This window comes from Panulirus ornatus, chromosome 1 (assembly GCF_036320965.1).
Source record: "Panulirus ornatus isolate Po-2019 chromosome 1, ASM3632096v1, whole genome shotgun sequence".
Taxonomy (NCBI): domain Eukaryota; kingdom Metazoa; phylum Arthropoda; class Malacostraca; order Decapoda; family Palinuridae; genus Panulirus; species Panulirus ornatus.
The window spans coordinates 35,828,901-35,845,986 of NC_092224.1; the positions used below are offsets into that span (position 1 = coordinate 35,828,901).

Below are 17,086 nucleotides of genomic sequence, written 5' to 3' on the forward strand. Positions count from 1 at the left end.
CCTCAGAAAAAAAAGAGGAAAGAGCTTCGTACAGCAGTGTGCCACAGCTGGGAGTGTATAGAAGTAACTCAAAAGGTAAAAAAAAAATGGGTTTAAGAGGTTCGTTCCGGGGGGGAAATCGGGTAGCTGGTACCTTCTTTGTCGCAGCCACCAGCCGCCACCACCACCACCACCAGCACCAGAGTCTCATAAAAGTAATTGTTATATACTAAAATTGATCGGCGTATTGTGGCAGGTGTGGTGGTGTCCCACGACCACGTAGATTGTCTAGTCTTAAGTCTGACAAGCAGGAGGAGGAGGAGGAGGAGGAGGAAGAGGAAGAGGAGGAGGAGCAGGAAGAAGAGGAAGAGGAGGAGGTGGAGGAAGAAGAGGAAGAGGAGGAGGAGCAGGAAGAAGAGGAAGAGGAGGAGGTGGAGGAAGAAGAAAAGGAGTACGTTTAGTAGGGAAGAGAGTGTGGGGGTAAATGTTTTATTCCTCTTATTGAGGAATTACTTCATTGGACCCTCCATACCAATGGTCCTATTTCAAGACTATGTAAAGGATATATATATATATATACATATATATATATATATATATATATATATATATATATATATATATATATATATATATATATATATATATATAAATATATATATATCGTCATTGATAAGACACTCACACACGTCTTGTAATGCATTGTAATTTCATCTCTGAATTCACAGATTTTGCAACAGCTTGTGAAGAGGAAGAGTGAGTTCGGTAGTCTGTCGGTGTCTGCATTCCTCTGGATTACGTTCATTACTGTAATGTTACATGTGTTTTTGACACACACACGCACACACACACACACACACACACACACACACACACACACACACACACACACACACACACGCCTGGCTCAGTCGTCAGACCACGAGACTATTGATCTCAGGATCGTGGGTTCGAGTCCCATGCTGGGTAAACTTTGTGTCAGGATGGCCGAGTGGTCTAAGGCGCCAGACTCAAGATAACTTGCCTTCCGATAGCAAGGCTGCGGGCATTCTGGTCCTCTCTGAGGGCGTGGGTTCGAATCCCACTCCTGACATAACTTTATAAGGAATATACGTTCTCTGTTGGCCGGCAACAGGTCGACCTTCACCCCATATGTTCAAGTAAAAAAGAAAAAAAACTGTAACAATATATCCTGTCTTTTATGTACCCTAGACCTCGCCCCTAACCTCCCTCCCCCTACCCAGACGGGAGAAGGACCCCTTTGCGTCCCATATTGGCACACCTTGTCACTCTCCTATGTCCATATACTGTACCCACTGTACGCTCCACCTACCCCTAGCTATGTGCCCTTCACCCATGATGTACTGTACCCACTGTACGTTCCATACTGGCCTCCACCTATCCCTAGCTATGTGCCCTTCATCCATGATGTACTGTACCCACTGTATGCTCCATACTGGCCTCCACCTATCCCTAGCTATGTGCCCTTCATCCATGATGTACTGTACCCACTGTACGCTCTATACTGGCCTCCACCTACCCTTAGCTATGTGCCCTTCACCCATGATGTACTGTACCCACTGTATGCTCCATACTGGCCTCCACCTACCCCTAGCTATGTGCCCTTCACCCATACTCTCACACAAACACTATGTCTATGTATATATACACATTAACTATTCTATAAGTCAAGAACTCAAAACCCACGTATGCAGTAAGATGTTTCATAAAAAGTATATCATACAGAGGGAAGGCTAGAATATGGGTCCCACGGGCATAAGAAATTCTTCCCCGTAAATATACAAGTTGGGGAGCGTTGGGGAATCTTACATTCATCACACACACACACACACACACACACACACACACACACACACACACACTCACACACATACGCGCGCGCGCATCTAAAAGAAGATATAAACAGAACAAAAAAGGGTCTTGACCTATATTAGGATCGCAGTCCTTTTACAATTTCTCCACATGTGCTCAAGAAATGTGCAAATACGCTTGACAGTCCACAAGCAATGTTGTTCAACTTCTCGCTGGAGAGCTGGAGAAAGATAAGATGCAGAGGAGTAGAGGAGAGCAAACCTTACACTATATCTTAAGAAAGGAGACCAGAGGGACGCTCTGAATCTAGGATGTGTAAGGTAACGGAAAAGATAATCAGAAAGAAAATGGATGGGGGACCCACAAGTGTAGAGAATTCCCTCCCCGTACAGTACAAATAGGTGATTACAGGTAGTTACACACACACACACACACACACACACACACACACACACTACTGGCTCAGTCGTCAGACCACGAGACTATTGATCTCAGGATCGTGGGTTCGAGTCCCATGCTGGGTAAACTTTGTGTCAGGATGGCCGAGTGGTCTAAGGCGCCAGACTCAAGATAACTTGCCTTCCGATAGCAAGGCTGCGGGCATTCTGGTCCTCTCTGAGGGCGTGGGTTCGAATCCCACTCCTAACATGACATTTTAATGGATGTACGTTCTCTCTTGGCCAACAACAGGTCAGCCTTCACCCATGTATTCAAGAAAATGTTTTATCCAAAGTTGTATGATGGTAAAGAAAGGTTAAGTAAGAGATGAGGCGCCACCAGTGTATGACGTCCCTCACCGTAATGTACAGAATTGGGAATCGTACACACACACACACAAGCACACACACACACACACACACACACAAACACAGCATCTAGGAAAGACATCAGCGGAACACAAAGTCTCTTGACCTATATCAGAATCATGGTCCTGGGGAAATTCCTTCACATGTGCTAAAAGAAAAAGAGAAAAAAAAAAAAGAATGTGTAAATACTCTTGAGAAACCATTGTCACCGAGACACCACCCCCTCCCCTTCCCCCTTTCTCTCCCCCCCCCCCCAACCTCCGCTGACCGACGCCCTTCACACCCCCACCCTCACCCCCTCGTACCAACCAGTGCTCGTACAAGCGTAAGAATAGGCATACACACCGGGATCGTTCATGTTATAAACAATTCATGAACAAGTGCGCAGCTAAGTAAACAAAATAGCTTAGTTATCCCATGGTTACGTGTAAGTGAACTATTGTATTACAGTGAGACAAGCAACATGAAATATTTAGCATTTACTGCGTACTATTAAATGTATGATGTATTCCAAGGATAATGTTACTGTAGTTCTTCTACCTACGTATAACTTTTCGTCACTTAATCTTCAATGAATCACTACTAAACGCTTAATGTATGAATCATAGAATTTGTCTTTTAGAACTTCCTTTCATTGTCGATATACCTCACTCATGTGCTTACCCAAACCGTAGAAATAACCACCCACCACCACCTGGATCTTAAAGCTCTTCCGTGGTTTATTAAGCAGTTACTGATTGCGACCACCACCCCATTCTATTTCTGGGACCCCATTTCTGTGATTTTCTATCTCTATTGTTACAGGCGAATGGCTGTCTGAGTTCAATAAACTGTTCTTTATCACTTATCATCATCATCCATTTACACACACACACACACACACACACACACACACACACACGCCTGGCTCAGTCGTCAGACCACGAGACTATTGATCTCAGGATCGTGGGTTCGAGTCCCATGATGGGTAAACTTTGTGTCAGGATGGCCGAGTGGTCTAAGGCGCCAGACTCAAGATAACTTGCCTTCCGATAGCAAGGCTGCGGGCATTCTGGTCCTCTCTGAGGGCGTGGGTTCGAATCCCACTCCTGACATGACATTTTAATGGATTTACTTTCTCTGTGGGCCAACAACAGGTCAGCCTTCGCCCATATGTTCAAGGAAAATGTTTTATCCAAAGTTGTATGATGGTAAAGAAAGGTTAAGTAAGAGATGGAGACCCACGAGTGTATGACGTTTCTCCCCGTAATATACATAGTTGGGAAGTCTAAATAATCATGGTCCTGATAAAAGTGTTCCATGCATGTTGAAGATGTGAGCAGACACACTTGACAAACTACTTGTATTGTTATTCACTTGTGTGGGGGGTGGTGACGTGCAGGGGAAGTGGAAGAGAGCAAACGTCTCACTTGTTTTTAAGACAAGAGACCTGGAGGATGTTCTTCACTACGTGGCCAGTCTCCCTGACCAGTGTGGTCTGTAGATAACTGGAAAGGATAATCAGAAAGTATGTGGATGACTTTTCGCGGAAGAGGGACTACCCAGGTAACAGGCAACTTGGTTTCCAGGAGAGAAGGTCATGTGTAACGAACCCTTGGCATTTCTACGAGAGAGTGAGCTCCGTTTTAGACACGAGAGAAGACTGAATGGACTGTCTGTAACTTAACTACCTGAAAGCATTTGACGCTGCGCGGGGCTAGAGGATGATAAGGAATGTGGAGCTTCAGGCAGGAGTAAGGGGGATATTTCTTCGATGGATAGATTACCTTAGTGGCAAAGGAGCAAAGAGCGCATGTCAGAGGAGCTTTCTTCAAACACTTTGAAGTTTTAAGGACAACAAAGATGGCAACAGAATCTAAAAGACGTGAGGTACAAGAGAAGGTGAGAAGTGTTAAATCTCTGGCCACCATGAAAGAGAGAAGAGCAAGGGGTGATTTGGCCATAGCCTTTAAAGTTTCTAGTCCAGTTTCATAACGTAGACGGAGAACTTTTCTTTGGACAAATATAAGACCCGAAGCCATAACGAGATTACCTAAGACACGTTTAAGAAAGGAAGCAAGACGTTCTTCTGTTGTCTACTAGCAAGTGGCTGGATGGTGCTAGTGATGATATTGTGAACGATGACGATATACAGTAGTTTAAAAGATTAGACGATAATAAGGTTGAAATGATTGCACACTACAAGCGTAGAAAGGCCCCATCCTCCCCGCACCGTACTGTACAATTGAACAATTACACACAACACACACAAACACAATGGTAGCTACGTCGGCAGACCACGAGGATCATGGGTTCGAGTCCCATGCTGGGTAAACTTTGTGTCAGGATGGCCGAGTGGTCTAAGGCGCCAGACTTAAGGAAACTTGCCTTCCAATAGCAAGGCTGTGGGCATTCTGGTCCTCTCTGAGGGCGTGGGTTCGAATCCCACTCCTGACATAACATTTTAATGGATATTCGTTCTCTGTCGGCCAACAACAGGTCAGCCTTCGCCCATGTATTCAAGAAAATGTTTTCTCAAAAGTTGTATGATGGTAAAGAAAGGTTAAGAGATGAGGACCCACGAGTGTATGAAGTTCCTCCCCTTAATGTACAGAGTTAGAAATGGCACACACACACACACACAAACATACACACACACACACACACACACACACGTCTGTGAGGTAAAGGAAAATATAATAGGGAAGGTAACTGATGACTTCCTACAGTGAGGGAATATCATTAAGAGAGAGACACACAACGGTGTCAGGAAAAGGGGGTCATGTGTAAAGAACCTCTTAGATTTCTACGAGAGAGTGAGCTCCGTATTGGACAGAAGGGTGAAGTTGGACGGACTGCTTGTTCTTGCTGCATAAGATTGGTGGATGAATGGAATAGACTGACATAGGAAATGATATATGTAGACAGCTTACTGAAGTTTATGTCTATAGAGAAGGCTCATGAATTGGGGGCACCCACGAGAGAAAAAATTCCCTCCTTGTATTATACAAGTAATTACACACACACACACACACACACACACACACACACACACACACACACACACACACACATGCGCGCACGCCTGATTCAGTCGTCAGACCACGATACTATTGATCTCAGGATCGTGGGTTCGAGTCCCATGCTGGGTAAACTTTGTGTCAGGATGGCCGAGTGGTCTAAGGCGCCAGACTCAAGATAACTTGCCTTCCGATAGCAAGGCTGAGGGCATTCTGGTCCTCTCTGAGGGCGTGGGTTCGAATCCCACTCCTGACATGACATTCTAATGGATTTACTTTCTCTGTCGGCCAACAACAGGTCAGCCTTCACCCATATGTTCAAGAAAATGTTTTATCCAAAGTTGTATGATGGTAAAGAAAGGTTAAGTAAGAGATGAAGACCCACGAGTGTATGACATTCCTCCCCGTAATATACATAGTTGGGAAGTCTAAATAATCATGGTCCTGAAAAAACTGTTCCATGCATGTTGAAGATGTGAGCAGACACACTTGACAAACTACTTGTATTGTTATTCACTTGTCGTGGGGGGTGGTGACGTGCAGGGGAAGTGGAAGAGAGCAAACGTCTCACTTGTTTTTAAGACAAGAGACCTGGAGGATGTTCTTCACTACGTGGCCAGTCTCCCTGACCAGTGTGGTCTGTAGATAACTGGAAAAGATAATCAGAAAGTAAATGGATGACTTTTCGCAAGAGAGGGACTACCCAGGTAACAGGCAACATGGTTTCCAGGAGAGATGGTCATGTGTAACGAACCCTTGACATTTCTACGAGAGAGTGAGCTCCGTTTTAGACACGAGAGAAGGCTGAATGGATGAACTGCCTGAAAGCTTTTGACGCTGCGCGGGGCAAGAGGATGATAAGGAATGTGGAGCTTCAGGCAGGAGTAAGGGGGATATTTCTTCGATCGATAGATTACCTTAATGGCAAAGGAGCAAAGAGTGCATGTCAGAGGAGCTTTCTTCAAATACTTTGAAGTTTTAAGGACAACAAAGATGGCAACAGAATCTAAGAGACGTGAGGTACAAGAGAAGGTGAGAAGTGTTAAATCTCTGGCCACCATGAAAGAGAGAAGAGTAAGGGGTGATTTGGTCATAGCCTTTAAAGTTTCTAGTCCAGTTTCATAACGTAGACGGAGAACTTTTCTTTGGACAAATATAAAACCCGAAGCCAGAGCGAGAAGATTATCTAAGACACGTACAAGAAAGGAAGCAAGACGTTCTTCTGTTGTCTACTAGCAAGTGGCTAGATGGTATTAGTGATGATACTGTGAACGATGACGATATACAACAGTTTAAAATGTTAGATGATAATAAGGTTGAAATGATTGCACACTACAAGCATAGAAAGACCCCATCCTCCCCGCACCGTACTGTACAATTGAACAATTACACACAACACACACAAACACAATGGTAGCTACGTCGGCAGACCACGAGGATCATGGGTTCGAGTCCCATGCTGGGTAAACTTTGTGTCAGGATGGCCGAGTGGTCTAAGGCGCCAGACTTAAGGAAACTTGCCTTCCAATAGCAAGGCTGTGGGCATTCTGGTCCTCTCTGAGGGCGTGGGTTCGAATCCCACTCCTGACATAACATTTTAATGGATATACGTTCTCTGTCGGCTAACAACAGGTCAGCCTTCGCCCATGTATTCAAGAAAATGTTTTCTCAAAAGTTGTATGATGGTAAAGAAAGGTTAAGAGATGAGGACCCACGAGTGTATGAAGTTCCTCCCCTTAATGTACAGAGTTAGAAATGGCACACACACACACACACAAACATACACACACACACACACACACACACACACGTCTGTGAGGTAAAGGAAAATATAATAGGGAAGGAAACTGATGACTTCCTACAGTGAGGGAATATCATTAAGAGAGAGACACACAACGGTGTCAGGAAAAGGGGGTCATGTGTAAAGAACCTCTTAGATTTCTACGAGAGAGTGAGCTCCGTATTGGACAGAAGGGTGAAGTTGGACGGACTGCTTGTTGTTGCTGCATAAGATTGGTGGATGAATGGAATAGACTGACATAGGAAATGATATATGTAGACAGCATACTGAAGTTTATATCTATAGAGAAGGCTCATGAATTGGGGGCACCCACGAGAGAAAAAACTCCCTCCCTGTATTATACAAGTAAGTAATTACACACACACACACACACACACACACACACACACACACACACACACACACTGCTGGCTCAGTCGTCAGACTACGAGACTATTGATCTCAGGATCGTGGGTTCGAATCCCATGCTGGGTAAACTTTGTGTCAGGATGGCCGAGTGGTCTAAGGCGCCAGACTCAAGATAACTTGCCTTCCGATAGCAAGGCTGAGGGCATTCTGGTCCTCTCTGAGGGCGTGGGTTCGAATCCCACTCCTGACATGACATTTTAATGGATTTACTTTCTCTGTGGGCTAACAACAGGTCAGCCTTCACCCATATGTTCAAGGAAATGTTTTATCCAAAGTTGTATGATGGTAAAGAAAGGTTAAGTAAGAGATGGAGACCCACGAGTGTATGACGTTTCTCCCCGTAATGTACATGTTGGGAAGCCTAAATAATCATGGTCCTGAAAAAACTGTTCCATGCATGTTGAAGATGTGAGCAGACACACTTGACAAACTACTTGTATTGTTATTCACTTGTCGTGGGGGGTGGTGACGTGCAGGGGAAGTGGAAGAGAGCAAACGTCTCACTTGTTTTTAAGACAAGAGACCTGGAGGATGTTCTTCACTACGTGGCCAGTCTCCCTGACCAGTGTGGTCTGTAGATAACTGGAAAAGATAATCAGAAAGTAAATGGATGACTTTTCGCAAGAGAGGGACTACCCAGGTAACAGGCAACATGGTTTCCAGGAGAGATGGTCATGTGTAACGAACCCTTGACATTTCTACGAGAGAGTGAGCTCCGTTTTAGACACGAGAGAAGGCTGAATGGATGAACTACCTGAAAGCTTTTGACGCTGCGCGGGGCAAGAGGATGATAAGGAATGTGGAGCTTCAGGCAGGAGTAAGGGGGATATTTCTTCGATCGATAGATTACCTTAATGGCAAAGGAGCAAAGAGTGCATGTCAGAGGAGCTTTCTTCAAATACTTTGAAGTTTTAAGGACAACAAAGATGGCAACAGAATCTAAGAGACGTGAGGTACAAGAGAAGGTGAGAAGTGTTAAATCTCTGGCCACCATGAAAGAGAGAAGAGTAAGGGGTGATTTGGTCATAGCCTTTAAAGTTTCTAGTCCAGTTTCATAACGTAGACGGAGAACTTTTCTTTGGACAAATATAAAACCCGAAGCCAGAGCGAGAAGATTATCTAAGACACGTACAAGAAAGGAAGCAAGACGTTCTTCTGTTGTCTACTAGCAAGTGGCTGGATGGTATTAGTGATGATACTGTGAACGATGACGATATACAACAGTTTAAAATGTTAGATGATAATAAGGTTGAAATGATTGCACACTACAAGCATAGAAAGACCCCATCCTCCCCGCACCGTACTGTACAATTGAACAATTACACACAACACACACAAACACAATGGTAGCTACGTCGGCAGACCACGAGGATCATGGGTTCGAGTCCCATGCTGGGTGAACTTTGTGTCAGGATGGCCGAGTGGTCTAAGGCGCCAGACTTAAGGAAACTTGCCTTCCAATAGCAAGGCTGTGGGCATTCTGGTCCTCTCTGAGGGCGTGGGTTCGAATCCCACTCCTGACATACCTTTATAAGGTATATATGTTCTCTGGTCGCCAACAACATGTCAGCCTTCACCTATATGTTCAAGGAAATGTTTTATCAAAAGTTGTATGATGGTAAAGAAAGGTTAAGAGATGGGAATCCACGAGTGTAAGAATATCCTTTCCGTAATTCTTAGGTTAGGAATAACACACACAGACACACACACACACACATACACACAAACACACACAAAGGTCTGTAAGGTAATGGAAAAGATAATCAGAAGGCAAATAGACGACTTCCTGCAGAGAAGAAAATTCGTGAGAGACAACATTGTTTCCGGAAAAGGTGGGTCATGCGTAAAGATCCTCAGATGTCTACTGAAGAGTGATCTCAGAACTGGACAAAAAAGAGCAGGCTGGGCAAACTGTTCATATCTGGACAACCAGAAAGCCTTTGACATTGTGCCGCATAGGAGGCTGGTTTATAGAGATGGATCACTTAGGGAAATGAGGATGAAACTCCTTCGCTGTACAGATCATCTTCGTGGAAGGAAACGAAGGACCCGTGTCAAAGATGTCTTCTCAAAATTGGTGGAGGTCAACAGTAGAGTACTGGAGGGCACTGTCCTAAGACCACTGATCTTCTTGATCTACGTACGCGGCTGACCAGGAGTGGATTCTAGCCTGAATGTGTTCGCAGATGAAGCAAAGGTCATGAGGGGAGTGGAAAGTCAAGGAAGACTGCATCAACTTACAAGGGGATGTAAACAAACTCCAAAGTTGGTCTGATGAATGGGTGATGAAATTCAACCCGAGTAAATATAAAGTAATGAGGATGGGTCACAAGGAAAGAAAAGGCTTCGATATGAAACTTTGTGTCAGGATGGCCGAGTGGTCTAAGGCGCCAGACTCAAGATAACTTGCCTTCCGATAGCAAGGCTGCGGGCATTCTGGTCCTCTCTGAGGGCGTGGGTTCGAATCCCACTCCTGACATAACTTTATAAGGAATATGCGTTCTCTATTGACCAACAACAGGTCAGCCTTCACCCATGTAGTGAAGAAAATGTTATACCAAATGTTGTATGATGGTAAAGAAAGGTTAAGACATGGGGACCCATGAGTGTATGACGTTCCTCCCTGTAATGTATACAGGTTGGGAAATATACATAGTTATCACAAATTTACAACCACACACACACACACATACGCAGACAGAATTCATGGGACCCCATGGGTGAAAACGACCCTCCACGTACAAGTACAGACGGCAGGTATATACTGGTTTCTCAGTAACCCTTCCTCATTACTTAATGTTTACTCAGTCTACCTTTCAGTAACTATTGTACGAGATCAACTTTGCAGTTTGTCAAGGTCCCCTTGTAAGATGATGCAATCCCTCTCGCTTTCCACTTCTCTCATGACTTTTGCACCGTCTGGAAACATGTTCAAGTAGGAGGCTATACCATCTGGAATGTCGTTCATGTAGACCAAGACTAGAGAGAAAGAGAGTGTGCATCATTTCTAGCTTTATACATACGGTGAGGAACGTCATACACTTGTGGATCCCTATGTCTTAACCTTTCTTTACCATCATACAACTTTGGATATAACATTTACCCGTATATATGGGTGAAGGCTGACCTGTTGTTGGCCAAGAGAGAACGTATATACCTTATAAAGGTATGTCAGGAGTGGGATTCGAACCCACGCCCTCAGAGAGGACCAGAATGCCCGCAGCCTTGCTATCGGAAGGCAAGTTATCTTGAGTCTGGCGCCTTAGACCACTCGGCCATCCTGACACAAAGTTTCATATCGAAGCCTTTTCTTTCCTTGTGACCCATCCTCATTACTTTACATTTACTCGGGTTGAATTTCATCACCCATTCATCAGACCAACTTTGGAGTTTGTTTAGATCCCCTTGTAAGTTGATGCAATCTTCCTAGACTTCTCATTCCCCTCATGACCTTTGCTTCATCTGCGAACACATTCAGGCTGGAATCCACTCTTCTGGTCAGCCACGTACATAGATCAAGAAAATTAATGGTCTTAGGACAATGCCCTCCAGTACTCTACTGTTGACCTCCACCAATTTTGAGAAGGCTTCTTTAACGCGCGTCCTTTGTTCCCTTCCACGAAGATGATCTATAGATCGAAGGAGTCTTATACTTATTCCTGCCTGGTATCCATTTTCTTAATAAGCCTTCCATGCGTCACAGTGTCCAGTGCTTATGTCTGTCCAGATGTAAACAGGTCGCCCAGCCTGCTCTTTTGTCCATTTCTGAGCTTACTCTTTCGTAGACATCTGAGATTCATTACGCATGACCCACCTTTTCTGGAAACTATATTGTTTCTCACTTAGTATTATCTTTTCTGCAGAAAGTCGTCTATTTGCTTTCTGATCAGACCTTGAGTGTGTGTATGTTTGTGTGTGTGTGGTTGTTTATAGTTTCTAACCTTCACCTAACGGGGAGGAACTTCATACACTCGTGGATCCCCATCTCTTAACCTTTCCTTACTTTTGATAAAACATTTCCTTGAATACATGGGTGAAGGCTGACCTGTCGTTGGCCAAGAGAGAAGGTATATTCCTTATAAAGTTATGTCAGGAGTGGGATTCGAACCCACGCCCTCAGAGAGGACCAGAATGCCCACAGCCTTGCTATCGGAAGGCAAGTTATCTTGAGTCTGGCGCCTTAGACCACTCGGCCATCCTGACACAAAGTTTACCCAGCATGGGACTCGAACCCTCGATCCTCGTGGTCTGCCGACTGATCCACCAGTGTGTGTGTGTGTGTGTGTGTGTGTGTGTGTGTGTGTGTGTGTGTGTAAGTAACTACCTATTAGTACAGTTCCGTTTTACTCTCGTGGGTCCCCCATCTCTTGAACTTTATCGTAAATTTCTTTATGCAGTCCACATTTTTCATTTCCTCATTCAGTCTGTTCCATTCATCCACTATTCAGTACACCTTTTTAGCTCTATAGCATGTCTCTTGTTCTATCTAATGATACTTTTAGCTCTATAGCAAGTTTCTTGTTCTATCTAATGATATTTTTAGCTCTATAGCAAGTTTCTTGTTCTATCTAATATTTTTAGCTCTATAGCAGGTCTCTTGTTTTATCTAATGATATTTTTTATTGTTTTCTTATCCCTAATTCTCTCCAACAGCTGTTCACCGTCTACTTCATCAGTCTGGTTTGAAAATGTAGATGTTGTGATCACGTCACGCCTCATTCTTCCTTCTTTCAATGGGGGAAGGGTTACTGAAGGCTTCTGGCCTTTTCAGTTCCTTTAATTCTTTCAAAGTTTTTGTTGCTCTCCTTTGGACCTTCTCTATCAGCTCTCTGTGCTTCTTTAGGTGCGATGGCTAAACATGAGAAGTATATTCTAATTCTGCCATCTGTAGGATATGAACAGCTGGATTATTTCATCCTTAACCATACACTAGAAAGCTAATTTGATATTACCCAGCAGACAGTTGGTCTTCTCTCCATCGAAGGAGTCTTATCCTAATTCGTGCCCGGCGATCCAGCCCCTTAATAAACCTCCCATGCGGGATAGTGTCAAATGCTTTCAGGCTATCCAGATGTAAACAGTTCGCCAAACCTTCTCTCTTGTCCAGTTCTGAGCTCACTCTTCAGTAGACATCTGAGGATCTTTAAGCATGACACATCTTTCCTGGAAACTATGTTGTCTCTCATCTAGCATTACCTTCACTGCAGAAAGTCGTCTATATGATTCCTTATCAACCCTGTGTGTGTGTGTGTGTGTGTGTGTGGCTATTTATAGTTTCTAACCTTCACCTAACGGAGAGGAACTTCATACACTCGTGGGTCCTCATCTCTTAACCTTTCTTTACCACCATAAAACTTTTGATAAAACATTTCCTTGAATACATGGGTGAAGGCTGACCTGTTGTTGGCCAAGAGAGAACGTATATTCCTTATAAGGTTATGTCAGGAGTGGGATTCGAACCCATGCCCCCAGAGAGGACCAGAATGCCCGCAGCCTTGCTATCGGAAGGCAAGTTATCTTGAGTCTGGCGCCTTAGACCACTCGGCCATCCTGACACAAAGTTTCATATCGAAGCCTTTTCTTTCCTTGTGACCCATCCTCATTACTTTACATTTACTCGGGTTGAATTTCATCACCCATTCATCAGACCAACTTTGGAGTTTGTTTAGATCCCCTTGTAAGTTGATGCAATCTTCCTAGACTTTTCACTCCCCTCATGACCTTTGCTTCATCTGCGAACACATTCAGGCTGGAATCCACTCCTTCTGGTCAGCCACGTACATAGATCAAGAAAATTAATGGTCTTAGGACAATGCCCTCCAGTACTCTACTGTTGACCTCCACCAATTTTGAGAAGGATTCTTTAACGCGCGTCCTTTGTTCCCTTCCACGAAGATGATCTATACATCGAAGGAGTCTTATACTTATTCCTGCCTTGTATCCATTTTCTTAATAAGCCTTCCATGCGGTACAGTGTCCAATGCTTATGTCTATCCAGATGTAAACAGGTCGCCCAGCCTGCTCTTTTGTCCATTTCTGAACTTACTCTTTCGTAGACATCTGAGGATCATTACGCATGATCCACCTTTTCTGGAAACTATATTGTCTCTCACTCAGTATTATCTTTTCTGCAGAAAGTCGTCTATTTGCTTTCTGATCAGACCTTGTGTGTGTGTGTTTGTGTGTGTGTGGTTGTTTATAGTTTCTAACCTTCACCTAACGGGGAGGAACTTCATACACTCTTGGATCCCCATCTCTTAACCTTTCTTTACTTTTGATAAAACATTTCCTTGTATACATGGGTGAAGACTGACCTGTCGTTGGCCAAGAGAGAAGGTATATTCCTTATAAAGTTATGTCAGGAGTGGGATTCGAACCCACGCCCTCAGAGAGGACCAGAATGCCCACAGCCTTGCTATCGGAAGGCAAGTTATCTTGAGTCTGGCGCCTTAGACCGCTCGGCCATCCTGACACAAAGTTTACCCAGCATGGGACTCGAACCCTCGATCCTCGTGGTCTGCCGACTGATCCACCAGTGTGTGTGTGTGTGTGTGTGTGTGTGTGTGTGTGTGTGTGTGTGTAACTACCTATTAGTACAGTTCCGTTTTACATTCGTGGGTCCCCATCTCTTGAACTTTATCGTAAATTTCTTTATGCAGTCCACATTTTTCATTTCCTCATTCAGTCTGTTCCATTCATCCACTATTCAGTACACCTTTTTAGCTCTATAGTAAGTCTCTTGTTTTATCTAATGATATTTTCTATTGGTGTCTTACCCCTAAGTCTCTCCAACAACTGTTCATCGTCTACTTCATCAGTCTGGTTTGAAAATGTAGATGTTGTGATCAGGTCACGCCTCATTCTTCCTTCTTCCGATGGGGGGAGGGGTTATGGAAGGCTTCTGGCCTTTTCAGTTCCTTTAATTCTTATAACGTCTTTGTTGCTCTCCTTTGGACCTTCTCTATCAGCTCTCTGTGCTTCTTTAGGTACGATGGCTAAACACGAGAAGTATATCTTAATTTCTGCCATCTGTAGGATATGAACAGCTGGATTATTTCATCCTTAACCATACACTAGAAAGCTATTCTGATATTCCCCAGCAGACAGTTGGTCTTCTCTCCATCGAAAGAGTCTTATCCTAATTCGTGCCCGGTGATCCAGCCCCTAAATTAAGCCTCCCATGCGGGATAGTGTCAAATGCTTTCAGGCTATCCAGATGTAAACAGTTCGCCCAGCCTTCTCTCTTGTCCAGTTCTGAGCTCACTCTTCAGTAGACATCTGAGGATCTTTAAGCATGACACATCTTTCCTGGAAACTATGTTGTCTCTCACTTAGCATTATCTTCACTGCAGAAAGTCGTCTATATGCTTCCTTATCAACCCTGTGTGTGTGTGTGTGACTATTCATAGTTTCTAACCTTCACCTAACGGAGAGGAACTTCATACACTCGTGTGTCCCCATCTCTTAACCTTTCTTTTCCATCATACAACTTTTGATAAAACATTTCCTTGAATAGATGGGTGAAGGCTGACCTGTTGTTGGCCAAGAGAGAACGTATATTCCTTGTAAAGGTAATGTCAGGAGTGGGATTCGAACCCACGCCCTCAGAGAGGACCAGAATGCCCGCAGCCTTGCTATCGGAAGGCAAGTTATCTTGAGTCTGGCGCCTTAGACCACTCGGCCATCCTGACACAAAGTTTACCCAGCATGGGACTCGAACCCACGATCCTGAGATCAATAGTCTCGTGGTCTGATGACTGAGCCAGCAGTGTGTGTGTGTGTGTGTGTGTGTGTGTGTGTGTGTGTGTGCGCGCGTAAAAGGAGTTCTACACTCGTGAGGTCCTATCTATTGAACCTTCTCTACCATCATACAATTCTTGAACCTTTTCATGAGTGTCAACATTTACGATTTCCTCTCTTCGTTTGTCCCATCCATCCGCTGCTCTTAGTCTATGAAGGGAGTTGATCATACGTGTACCAATACGTTGTTTGTGAGTTACGTTATGGTCTCTTGTTACGTTAAGGTCTCTGGTTATGTTAAGGTCTCTGGTTATGTTATGGCCATTATGCCTTACATATCTCCGCCATGGAGCAGAGAGGAGATACCGGTGAGTTGATCACAGCATTCAAGTTCATGAGCCAGTTCGATTACCTCAACTTGTGAACTGTACTTCGGAGGACGCAAAGACAGAACAATCACAGGTCATACATAACATGGAGTCATGCAAGAGACATGAATAAAAAAATGAACTTTGATGATGTAAATGTGATGGGTGAAGAGAATAGACTGGATGGTGAAACTGTAAATGGCATAGCATACATACGTTTAAGAAGGAGAATGAGAGGAGAGAAAGTTCAAGAGTAGAGAAAGTTCAGAAATAGAGAAAGTTCAAAAGATAGGGACCCACGAGAGCAGAACTCCCTCCCCTTACTGTTCAAGTAGATGTTTACATTCACGCACACACGCCTGGTTCAGTCGTCAGACCACGAGACTATTGATCTCAGGATCGTGGGTTCGAGTCCCATGCTGGGTAAACTTTGTGTCAGGATGGCCGAGTGGTCTAAGGCGCCAGACTCAAGATAACTTGCCTTCCGATAGCAAGGCTGCGGGCATTCTGGTCCTCTCTGAGGGCGTGGGTTCGAATCCCACTCCTGACATAACATTTTAATGGATATACGTTCTCTGTCGGCCAACAACAGGTCAGCCTTCACCCATATGTTCAAGAAAATGTTTTATCCAAAGTTGTATGATGGTAAAGAAAGGTTAAGTAAGAGATGAGGCGCCACCAGTGTATGACCTTCCTCCCCGTAATGTACAGAATTGGAAATAATGAATGATTATCACACCCACATGCAAACGCTCTCTCTCTCTCTCTCTCTCTCTCTCTCTCTCTCTCTCTCTCTCTCTATCTCTCTATCTATCTATCTATCTATCTCTATCTATCTATCTATCTATCTATCTATCTATCTGTCTATCTATCTATCTCTTCCTGCAACTGGGTAATGTGTGTGTGTGTGTGTGTGTGTGTGTGTGTGTGTGTGAGTGTGTGAGTGTGTTTCCTCGTGCGTTAGGCCACAGCCAGCTGGCGGAGATGTTGTGGTCAGCAGGTGCCGGGAGGTGAAGCCAGCAGGAGCGCTGCTCTTAGCGAAGAGGTGGGAAGCCAGCGTACTTTATGAGAACATAAGTTGGTGTATGATGGTGGATGGGTTCTTGGTGCTTTGGGTGATATGTTGGTGTTGGTGGTGCGTGGGGAGGCTGC

General features: G+C 44.3%; 15 non-coding genes across 15 annotated transcripts; 10 read left to right on the forward strand and 5 right to left on the reverse strand.

Moving 5' to 3' along the window:
• Positions 1-956: 956 nt before the first annotated feature.
• TRNAL-CAA (transfer RNA leucine (anticodon CAA)) lies at positions 957-1,072 on the forward strand. Its single transcript has 2 exons — positions 957-994; positions 1,028-1,072. It is a non-coding gene; the product is annotated as a tRNA-Leu (tRNA).
• A 1,272-nt stretch (positions 1,073-2,344) lies between these two features.
• On the forward strand, positions 2,345-2,460 carry TRNAL-CAA (transfer RNA leucine (anticodon CAA)). Its single transcript has 2 exons — positions 2,345-2,382; positions 2,416-2,460. It is a non-coding gene; the product is annotated as a tRNA-Leu (tRNA).
• A 1,136-nt stretch (positions 2,461-3,596) lies between these two features.
• Positions 3,597-3,712, forward strand: TRNAL-CAA (transfer RNA leucine (anticodon CAA)). The gene is made up of 2 exons: positions 3,597-3,634; positions 3,668-3,712. It is a non-coding gene; the product is annotated as a tRNA-Leu (tRNA).
• Positions 3,713-4,938: 1,226 nt separating this feature from the next.
• Positions 4,939-5,054, forward strand: TRNAL-UAA (transfer RNA leucine (anticodon UAA)). Its single transcript has 2 exons — positions 4,939-4,976; positions 5,010-5,054. It is a non-coding gene; the product is annotated as a tRNA-Leu (tRNA).
• Positions 5,055-5,757: 703 nt separating this feature from the next.
• On the forward strand, positions 5,758-5,873 carry TRNAL-CAA (transfer RNA leucine (anticodon CAA)). The gene is made up of 2 exons: positions 5,758-5,795; positions 5,829-5,873. It is a non-coding gene; the product is annotated as a tRNA-Leu (tRNA).
• Positions 5,874-7,091: 1,218 nt separating this feature from the next.
• On the forward strand, positions 7,092-7,207 carry TRNAL-UAA (transfer RNA leucine (anticodon UAA)). The gene is made up of 2 exons: positions 7,092-7,129; positions 7,163-7,207. It is a non-coding gene; the product is annotated as a tRNA-Leu (tRNA).
• Positions 7,208-7,900: 693 nt separating this feature from the next.
• TRNAL-CAA (transfer RNA leucine (anticodon CAA)) lies at positions 7,901-8,016 on the forward strand. Its single transcript has 2 exons — positions 7,901-7,938; positions 7,972-8,016. It is a non-coding gene; the product is annotated as a tRNA-Leu (tRNA).
• A 1,217-nt stretch (positions 8,017-9,233) lies between these two features.
• TRNAL-UAA (transfer RNA leucine (anticodon UAA)) lies at positions 9,234-9,349 on the forward strand. Its single transcript has 2 exons — positions 9,234-9,271; positions 9,305-9,349. It is a non-coding gene; the product is annotated as a tRNA-Leu (tRNA).
• An 840-nt stretch (positions 9,350-10,189) lies between these two features.
• TRNAL-CAA (transfer RNA leucine (anticodon CAA)) lies at positions 10,190-10,305 on the forward strand. The gene is made up of 2 exons: positions 10,190-10,227; positions 10,261-10,305. It is a non-coding gene; the product is annotated as a tRNA-Leu (tRNA).
• Positions 10,306-10,995: 690 nt separating this feature from the next.
• TRNAL-CAA (transfer RNA leucine (anticodon CAA)) lies at positions 10,996-11,111 on the reverse strand. The gene is made up of 2 exons: positions 11,074-11,111; positions 10,996-11,040 (listed from the first exon to the last, which is right to left on the reverse strand). It is a non-coding gene; the product is annotated as a tRNA-Leu (tRNA).
• An 802-nt stretch (positions 11,112-11,913) lies between these two features.
• Positions 11,914-12,029, reverse strand: TRNAL-CAA (transfer RNA leucine (anticodon CAA)). Its single transcript has 2 exons — positions 11,992-12,029; positions 11,914-11,958 (listed from the first exon to the last, which is right to left on the reverse strand). It is a non-coding gene; the product is annotated as a tRNA-Leu (tRNA).
• A 1,236-nt stretch (positions 12,030-13,265) lies between these two features.
• Positions 13,266-13,381, reverse strand: TRNAL-CAA (transfer RNA leucine (anticodon CAA)). The gene is made up of 2 exons: positions 13,344-13,381; positions 13,266-13,310 (listed from the first exon to the last, which is right to left on the reverse strand). It is a non-coding gene; the product is annotated as a tRNA-Leu (tRNA).
• Positions 13,382-14,182: 801 nt separating this feature from the next.
• Positions 14,183-14,298, reverse strand: TRNAL-CAA (transfer RNA leucine (anticodon CAA)). The gene is made up of 2 exons: positions 14,261-14,298; positions 14,183-14,227 (listed from the first exon to the last, which is right to left on the reverse strand). It is a non-coding gene; the product is annotated as a tRNA-Leu (tRNA).
• Positions 14,299-15,401: 1,103 nt separating this feature from the next.
• TRNAL-CAA (transfer RNA leucine (anticodon CAA)) lies at positions 15,402-15,517 on the reverse strand. Its single transcript has 2 exons — positions 15,480-15,517; positions 15,402-15,446 (listed from the first exon to the last, which is right to left on the reverse strand). It is a non-coding gene; the product is annotated as a tRNA-Leu (tRNA).
• An 851-nt stretch (positions 15,518-16,368) lies between these two features.
• On the forward strand, positions 16,369-16,484 carry TRNAL-CAA (transfer RNA leucine (anticodon CAA)). Its single transcript has 2 exons — positions 16,369-16,406; positions 16,440-16,484. It is a non-coding gene; the product is annotated as a tRNA-Leu (tRNA).
• Positions 16,485-17,086: the final 602 nt, after the last annotated feature.